We start from the raw sequence: 8,464 nt of genomic DNA on the forward strand, positions 1-8,464 counted from the left end.
TCCTGACTGCTCTCCTCACCATAACACTATTTGGTCACAGTAGAAATTAAAATATAGGTTCATCTTTGTTTTAATTTTATTAACATTAATGACACAGACAACAGCAGAAATATTAGGCTGCTGTCACTTTAAGACTGACACACATCCGGTTTATTTTTCAACTGTTCACTTATGACATAACTGAGAGAATTAGGTATTAGATGGGTGTTTTGACATAATTGTGTGTGTATGTGTCACGAAAGAGGAATCAATTTGGTGTTGGAGTGCTGTCTGAAACGCGCCTCTCTCTCTCTCTGCGTGCGCACACTTCGGGTGTGCGCGTGTGTGCGGCTGTGGGCACAGATAACAGAGCGGGAGTCCCGATTTTCGCCTCTTCTTCCACGTTTAAAATCGTTTTAATGTGTCATTTGGCAAGATAAAACACGTCCAAATGAAAAACTTTCACTCTATGATGGTTAAACTTAGCAGTTAATCCGCAAATCACATAGGTGCCGATCCATGGGGCCTGGTCTGTACAGATCACGGGATCAACTGCGATCCGTTGCACCCTTATTAATAACTAATAATTAATGGACATACTTATCATCATGATTGCTATCTTACCAGAGATAGAGAAAAATCCTACTTAAGTAAGTAAACATGTCCCTGTCCCCAAAACTGCCCAAAATGTTGGTACTCAAAAGCACTTCCCTCCACATTTTCTGCTGTACGTCGTTTATTTTTACCACTCATGCGCACCTGCGCACCAGATATGTGCATCCCTGTATAGGCCACTCTGGTTTAGGCCAAATACTACAACAAATATAAGATAAAAAATTGATGTAAAAAAAACTTTGATGTAATATAGTTTTAATAAATTATGCATTAATACAAACATTATAGTTTAATGTTATTAATACTGCAGTGTTTCTCCTTGTTGATAGCGGGTATCAAAAATAATGTATACTGTAATGAAACATCAGCTACAATTTGAGTTATTGGACCAAATCCAGTGGTGAATTTTACTTCAAGTCCTCCACACCCCACTGCAATCTGATCAGCAAAAAAAAAGGGAAAAAAAAGAAAAGAAAGAAAGAATATTGCAAAAAGTTTGCTTCTTAGCCTTTTTTAACTCTGAAATTTGTGTCACTGCGCTTAATTGTATCAAGTGACCACCCACTAGCATCGTGTGACAGGAGGCTGGCCAACGCTTGCAATCAGCTGCATGCAATGTAGAATAAAGATATTAATATATGCTGATGTGACAATGGAAAATAATGTTGGTGATGGGATCAGTCATTCCGCAGAGGAAGCTGAGGGTGTTCTGCTGACATGATATGCGATTATGAATATTAATTATTGAAGTGCAGCAAGAAGTGAGGAAATATGAACCTGGGGCGGAAGCACTTCTGTCTGAATCAGTCTCTCTCACTGCTGAGTGTAGAGTGGACAGAGCCTAATAGCACATCCAGAAAAACTTACTCAAAGCTTTTGCTGCAGTCTCCAAACACTGGGGCTGAGCCGTTTCCATGCCCTTTTAGGAATGGTTCACGCCAAACTTAAAATGATGTCTTCATTTGCTTGCTCTCATTTTGTTCTGACCCTGTACTATTTTCTTTTTTCTGTGAAACACAAATTGAGATGCTAAGCAGAATGTCTAAGCTGCTCTTTTCATTTCAGTGAAAGTGGATGGTGATTCATATTCTCTTATTGTATAATGACTAGAAAATCTTTTCAAAAGGTCATTAATCAATTTCGGCTATAACTCAAGAATATTTTGTAGACTGTAAAAACTTTAAAAACACAACCATTTCAGCAATTGTTCATTCTAAATCTAATTGTAATCACAGATGATGCATTCTAGGAAATGAAGTGTTTTTCCACCCGTGTCCATAATTGTATCATACTGATAAAATATGTATTGTCGTCTATGGTGGATTGGTGACTTTCAAATAATGTACTGTATCCCTAAATTATGTGTGCATTCCATTGCTGCTGTACACAGGGGCTAGTGTCTCTCTTCTGAATGCCAACACATACAGAGAGGTTTTTTTTTTTTTTACGCGCTCCCCCTGGCTGCACCCTCTACTGACATTTGTGGGTATAGCAACTCCAAAATAGAGATACTAGGGTCGCTTAAATTGACTGTTTGTTATGGGAAAAGAACACTGCCCTCCTTTGTATTCAGTGTGGCCCGTAAGGGAGCAAATGTGATGGGGTTGAATCTGTTCACTGCTTTGGGGCTCGCTTTGGGGGACATGTGTGGTGGGGGGGGGGGGCCTGGCCGTGACTACAACGTGGCAGCAACAGTGGCCAGTACTGTTCAAAGGGTTGGGCTGCCTCACTAAGTTTACCCATCAACCTCTCCTCAATCCCGCTGTCATCCCTGTAATTCAACCACTACACCGTATTCCCCTGGCCCTTTGTCATGGCGTGTCAGCTGCTGTGGTTGTGGGATGCAGATATCATTGAGCATGTGGACGCTTTGCATGTGGACGCTTTGCCCTTCTATACTGAACTCAGTTCAGTATCGTGCTCAACTCAGTATGAGAGGCTGCTTTCTGTGCGCATGCTTTGGATGTTCCCAACCCAAGCTCTGACCGTACCTGCTTACAGAAGATAATGACTTCTGTGTCAAGATTAATCTTGACAATGTGATTGTGAATGGGGGGACCAGGATGTTTCATGATGAGCGCCTCAGTAAGGTGTTCGATGCACTAGCCAAACATCACTTGACCCTCAACAGTGACAAATTTCTCTTTGCTGCGCCCGCCATTGAATTTGTGGGATTCAAATTGTCGACGGAGGACATTTGCCACTTAATTCCAATGTGGAGGCTATCCAGTCCATTCCCCAAACCAACTTTGCCAGTGCAGGAGGCTTCCTTTCTATGAATGAGGGCTATTACTTGAATTTTCTTCCCCAACTACAGCCACTACAGCAGCAACTATTGCGATTAGATGAACCCTGGGTGTGGACTCAAGCATTAAGGCTATGGGACACACTCTTAAGGCTCAACTCACATTGCCCCCAGTGCTGGCACATTTCAGCACCTCCGGTGATACCCTGGTCACCTGCGACTCGTCTGCCACAGCCATCGGAGCCGTGCTGTCAAAGACACAGAGTGGCGTTGAAAGGCCCATAGCCTTCACCTCCCGGGCCCTTGACCCAACGGAGCAATGGTATTCAGTGGGAGAGCGGGAAGCGCTAGCATGCGTCTGGGCATGCGGAAAATGGCACCTGTACCTTTATGGCCGCTGTTACGTTCTATGCGTGTTTGTTGTTGTTGTTTTGCTTTTGTTTTTCCCTCCCTCTCTTACGTCTCCTATTCGCTATCTCGCTCTCAGGTTCCTGTGAGAGGCCGTGTCAGCTGTCAATCATCGTCAGGGCGGCTCTTCTGCATCCAATCAGCTGTCGCCCCGCTGGTTTAAAAGACTTCCAGCGCGTCTCGTTTGGCAGCAGTGTGTGTGTGTGTTAAGTGTCCTGAGTTGCGTCTTCATTTGCATTGTACATAGCTCGCTCATTGTATCTAGTGGCTTCAGCTTTTTATAATAAATTATCACATTTCCAACACTGGCTGTATCCTATTCATGGTTCTTTCTGCTTTTTCCAATCTACAGTACCAGCAGTAGTGTGACATCTAAATGTTGCATTCCATCTCCTAAACCTTTAAAGATAACAGCCGCCATTTCACAGTGAGGATGGAGCATTACACTTATGACATTGCTGATGACAGGAACAGGCCACAAACCACTGAAAACTGTATCGCTGGCACCACCATCTTTGCCAGTATAATTATAGTCTGCAGTTTAACCTTTAATCACCCCCAGCCCAATGGTGGCGTGGAGGGTTTCCGTCAGTCCCTTAAAAATGGTCTCAGAGCACACCTCGCCCAAGGGTGCTCTTTCAACCAGGCCATTTGCCTCACCCTGCTGCACTACAGGGCCTCACATCATTGCACCACAGGCATTTCCCCCATCTCTCTCATGTTGGGTACGGTACTCAATTTAAAGCTTAACCCTGAAACCTCTCCCAGGTTTGACAGACTCAAGCACGCCAAAGCACCAGACATTGCTGTCAATGACTGGTTTAGGGTTCGCAGGCCTCACAGGGGAAGCAAACTGGCATGATCCTGGTCCCTTCCTCTGAGAATTCCCCTTCAGCTTGGCCTGGCATCTCAACTTTTGAACGATGGCACCCACTGGCAGTCTAGCAGTCTTCATAAAGTTCCGAAACCATGCCCAGTAGTTACACAAGGCACACAGGCCATTCCCACAGTGGAGCAAGACGCTCCAACACCTCAGGCTGTCAGGTCAGGCCCAGACCTCCCAGCGACCTGTTCGCACCCGATCACTGCCAGGTCACTTAAAGGACGTTGTAGCTACATTCCATGTTTAGAGAGCACGTAGGGAATGTGTGTGTGTGTGTGTGTGTGTGTGTGTGTGTGTGTGTGTGTGTGTGTGTGTGTGTGTGTGTGTTATGTAGTGTTGTCTTTGGTGGATTGTTCTGTCATCATTAGGCATGTCTTGGAAAATGTGCTTCATTTGTTGAGTCTGGTTCTGTTGTTGGGGTTCTGTGGTTCGAATAGTGTGAGAGTGATCTATCTATCTATCTATCTATCTATCTATCTATCTATCTATCTATCTATCTATCTATCCATCTTTATTTATTTGAAATCTACTCTTTTTTCATTTCTGCTTCCTTAAAATCTTGTTTGCAGTTAAAATGCAAAAATAACAGAGGCCTTCAGGTCTTCAAATGTAATAAACTAGTATTAAAAGTGTGTTTTAAACCAAAAGGACCTGCAAGATGCTGTGTCTAAAATACAAAAGAAACATATTTTGCATTAAATTCGCCAATGCAAAAACAGCACCAACTGAGCATTCATCAAGTCTAAGTCAACCACAGCTCAATGTTAACAAAAAATGAGTTGGATCCTTTCTTTTGTCAAACGAGGTCTGCGTCTGTTCACATGAATCAGTGTCTATGGGAAATAGGAAAAACAGGCAGTGAAAAAAACAAGCATGCAAAGGATTCCAGACACAAATAGACACAACTAAATAAATACAGTGGAGACACACTGGAGAAACAGAGGAAAAAAGATCATGGAACACATGATTTACACAAGAGAGACATATCCTGACACACACACACAAGCATCCTCAGAGGATGCAGCACAGGTACACACACACACACACACACACACACACTCACGTTTACTTAGCTAAATCTAAATGGGGACATTCCATAGACGTAATGGGTTTTCTATCTCCTTACACTAACCCCACCCCTAAACCTACCCATCACGCAAAACTTTCTGCATTTTTACATTTAAAAAAGAAAACTTCTTTATTTTTATACCAGATTTACAAATAAAGACGTCCCTAACGGGAGGTTTTTGGAGATGTTGTCAGGTTTTGGTCACTTCTGGGTACAAAATTGTCCCCAAAATATAGTTAAGTAGGTACACACACACACACACCCATAAATCTATCTTTGTAAGGACATTCATTGACACAATGCAATCTCTAGTTCCATACCCTAACCTTACCAATCACAACTAATTGCCTAATCCGAACCGTTACCCTAACCTACCTTTAACTTAATTATAACCTTATCTCTAAAATCATGTCTTGATCATCAAACAGGCCTTTAAAGGGGTCTCAGAAAGTGATGTCCACACTTTACTCTCTTTTTCCTCACTCCAATGGTCTAAAACTCAAACCAGACCTCACAAAACTAGTTGTACAATTGCACACACACACACACACACACACACACATGCGTGCGCATTTACTTAGCTATCTGAATGGGGAAATTCCATAGACGCAATGGTTTTTATACTGTAAACTGTATATTCTATCACTAACTAACCCTACATCTAAACCTACCCATCACACAAAACCTTCAGCATTTTTACATTTTTAAAAAGCCTTTATTAGTTTATTTTTATACCAGTTTTACAAATAAGGACGTCGCTAAAGGGAGGTTTTTAGAGATTTTGTCAGGTTTTGGTTCCTTCTGGGTACAAATTTGTCCAAAAAATATAGTTAAGTAGGTACACACACACACACACACACACACACGGCAAAAAACTCAATGTTTCCTATTGATAATCAGATTAATAGTTAATAAAATTCAGCATTATAAATGAATGCAAATCTGTTTAATAAAATACTGTAATTCGCCAAAGTCCGAAGCGCATAAAAATGTGCAGGAGAAATGGACTGAGTGATATACTGGAGAGAGAGAGAGAGAGAGACTGAGCAGTGTCTGTAAACCCAATATCCTCTGTGGCCCCAGGGGCTGGGAGTGAACGGCCAGTGCAGGAAGAGATGGGCTGCATTATCCACATCAAAGCTCTGAATTATCAGCCATAATCAATGCCTTTGCATTACGGCCCCTGCTCTCCTCTCACTGTACAGCACAGCAGGGCCGTGGGATCATCCGGAGAGAGAAAGAGAGCAGGGAAACCAGTGAAGGGGGAAATGGCATTAGTCTGGGGTGATGTCTGTTCTTAAAGTCTTTGTAGGTGCTGTGGGACACCGGGCATTGGGCTGGACATTTAACGGTGGGCTTTGGGGTCTTGCTGATTGGTGACGTTTTGGACAGGGTTTGTATAATGCTGCATCTCATCTTTGTAAATGTTGCAGTATTGTGCAAACAATCTTTCAAAAGCGCTTGATCACAATTTTTGTGTGATCTTATATAGTCTACTGGTGATATTACATTTAACAAATTACATTTTTGTATACAGTGTATGCACTTCGCCAAAATTACCATCATTAGCATTTGTTTGCATTCTGAAATTAACTTTAGGATTATCATAGGAAGCATTTAAGAGGGAAATACTTTAATTTAATATTTTTATCAAAGATATGAATCAACCAAAGTGGTATTCAAGCCCTTTCAGATATAATGACCTCATTGATGGAGGGGATGTCAAAAGCTGTCCTGTGTTAGAAAGGAAAAGTTGTTGTTTTGGCGCCCTCTGGTGAATAGACTAGTGATTTCTGGACTTTTATTTTTAAGCAATTCATACCAGGGTTTTACCTAAAACAAAACAAAAACGAAAACAAAAACATTTCCGTTACTTAAAACAAAATAAACTTTAACTGAAATAAAATATATATAAAAAAAAGCTTAAACCTATTTTATTTCATCTAGTTGCCAAGGCAACATGATCCTTAACTTTTATCTCCATAGCGAAATCTCAGTTGGCCATAGAGTGATTCGTCTTTTATAAATCTTTCAAATATTCAGTGTCCGGTTTTACCATATTAAAAGTTTGATATGAATAAATAGTGCTCATAAACAGCTGTTGAGATTATATTCTCAATTGAAACGAATGGAGGCTTGGACCCGGAAACAGTATTCCCTACGTCACGACTAACAAGCCAATAGGGCTTTTCACACCGCGCTCAACCCCGGGTTATCGTCGGTCTAAAGATTGCTTTTATCCCTGGGTAAAGGAACATTTCACACTTGTAATTTAGAAGTGGGGTTGGTACCACTTTTTACCCGGGGTTATGGTAACCCCGCATTGCGGTGCCAAATTTGTACAGTGTGATACGATGTGGTGTTAAAATGTTACAGCTAGATGCTCAGCAACCATACAGACTGTAAAAAAAGATGGACGACACACCTTCACTCGCTTCTATTGTAGAAAAGTGAAGCCGCCAATGTCCCAATATGGCGCTGACATCTTGCGCTGATGACGGTGTCATAAGAAATCAAATCTAATTCAAAATATTAAAGTCCCCCTGTGGTGAAAATCAAGCTTTTAATGTTGTTTATTTGTCTATGTGGTGTTTTAATATGCTTTAAGACAAACCATGTGCAAATTCATAAGTCAACACCATTGCTGAGTATTTTCTCTTTAAAGCTGAAGTTAACCAAAGACAGTCTCAAAAACACGGAAATCGCTGGTGTTTCTGATGTCACAAACTCCCTTTTAACCAATCAGATCAACGCGTGATCATCAACTAGTGAATCTCTGGGCTGAAAAAAAAACTAATACAGACAGGAAAAATGTTGAAAACATTATTGTAACAACATAAAAGAAAACAAAGCAATTAATAGGCTAATAGTTTAAATTGACAATCTAAATATAAAAAAATAGAAACGTTTATGGAGGTTTTAATGTTTATTAACTTTATTTAAAAACAACCAATGTTTACATAGACAAAAGTTACATACAGTATAGCTTTGAGAAATTAGCTTACACTAATCAGTTTTCCCATGTGCTACCAACCACTTTAAAGCAGTAAACCCCCTCACCAGCTTACATTACATATTAGTGGTCTACCGATGTATCAGCCTGAGATATTACACTGTTTTTTAACAATCGCTAGGAGGGTCCTAGTGATATATATATAAAAAAAATAAAAATAAAAAAAAGGATCTGCCATCGGCTGATAACAGTGTGTTTGCGCCCCCTTGTGCCAGTTACAATATCCGACAGCTTTGTAAACAGATAATGTGA

The sequence above is a fragment of the Rutilus rutilus genome (genome assembly GCF_951802725.1).
Source record: "Rutilus rutilus genome assembly, chromosome: 18".
In the NCBI taxonomy this organism is placed as follows: Eukaryota; Metazoa; Chordata; class Actinopteri; order Cypriniformes; family Leuciscidae; genus Rutilus; species Rutilus rutilus.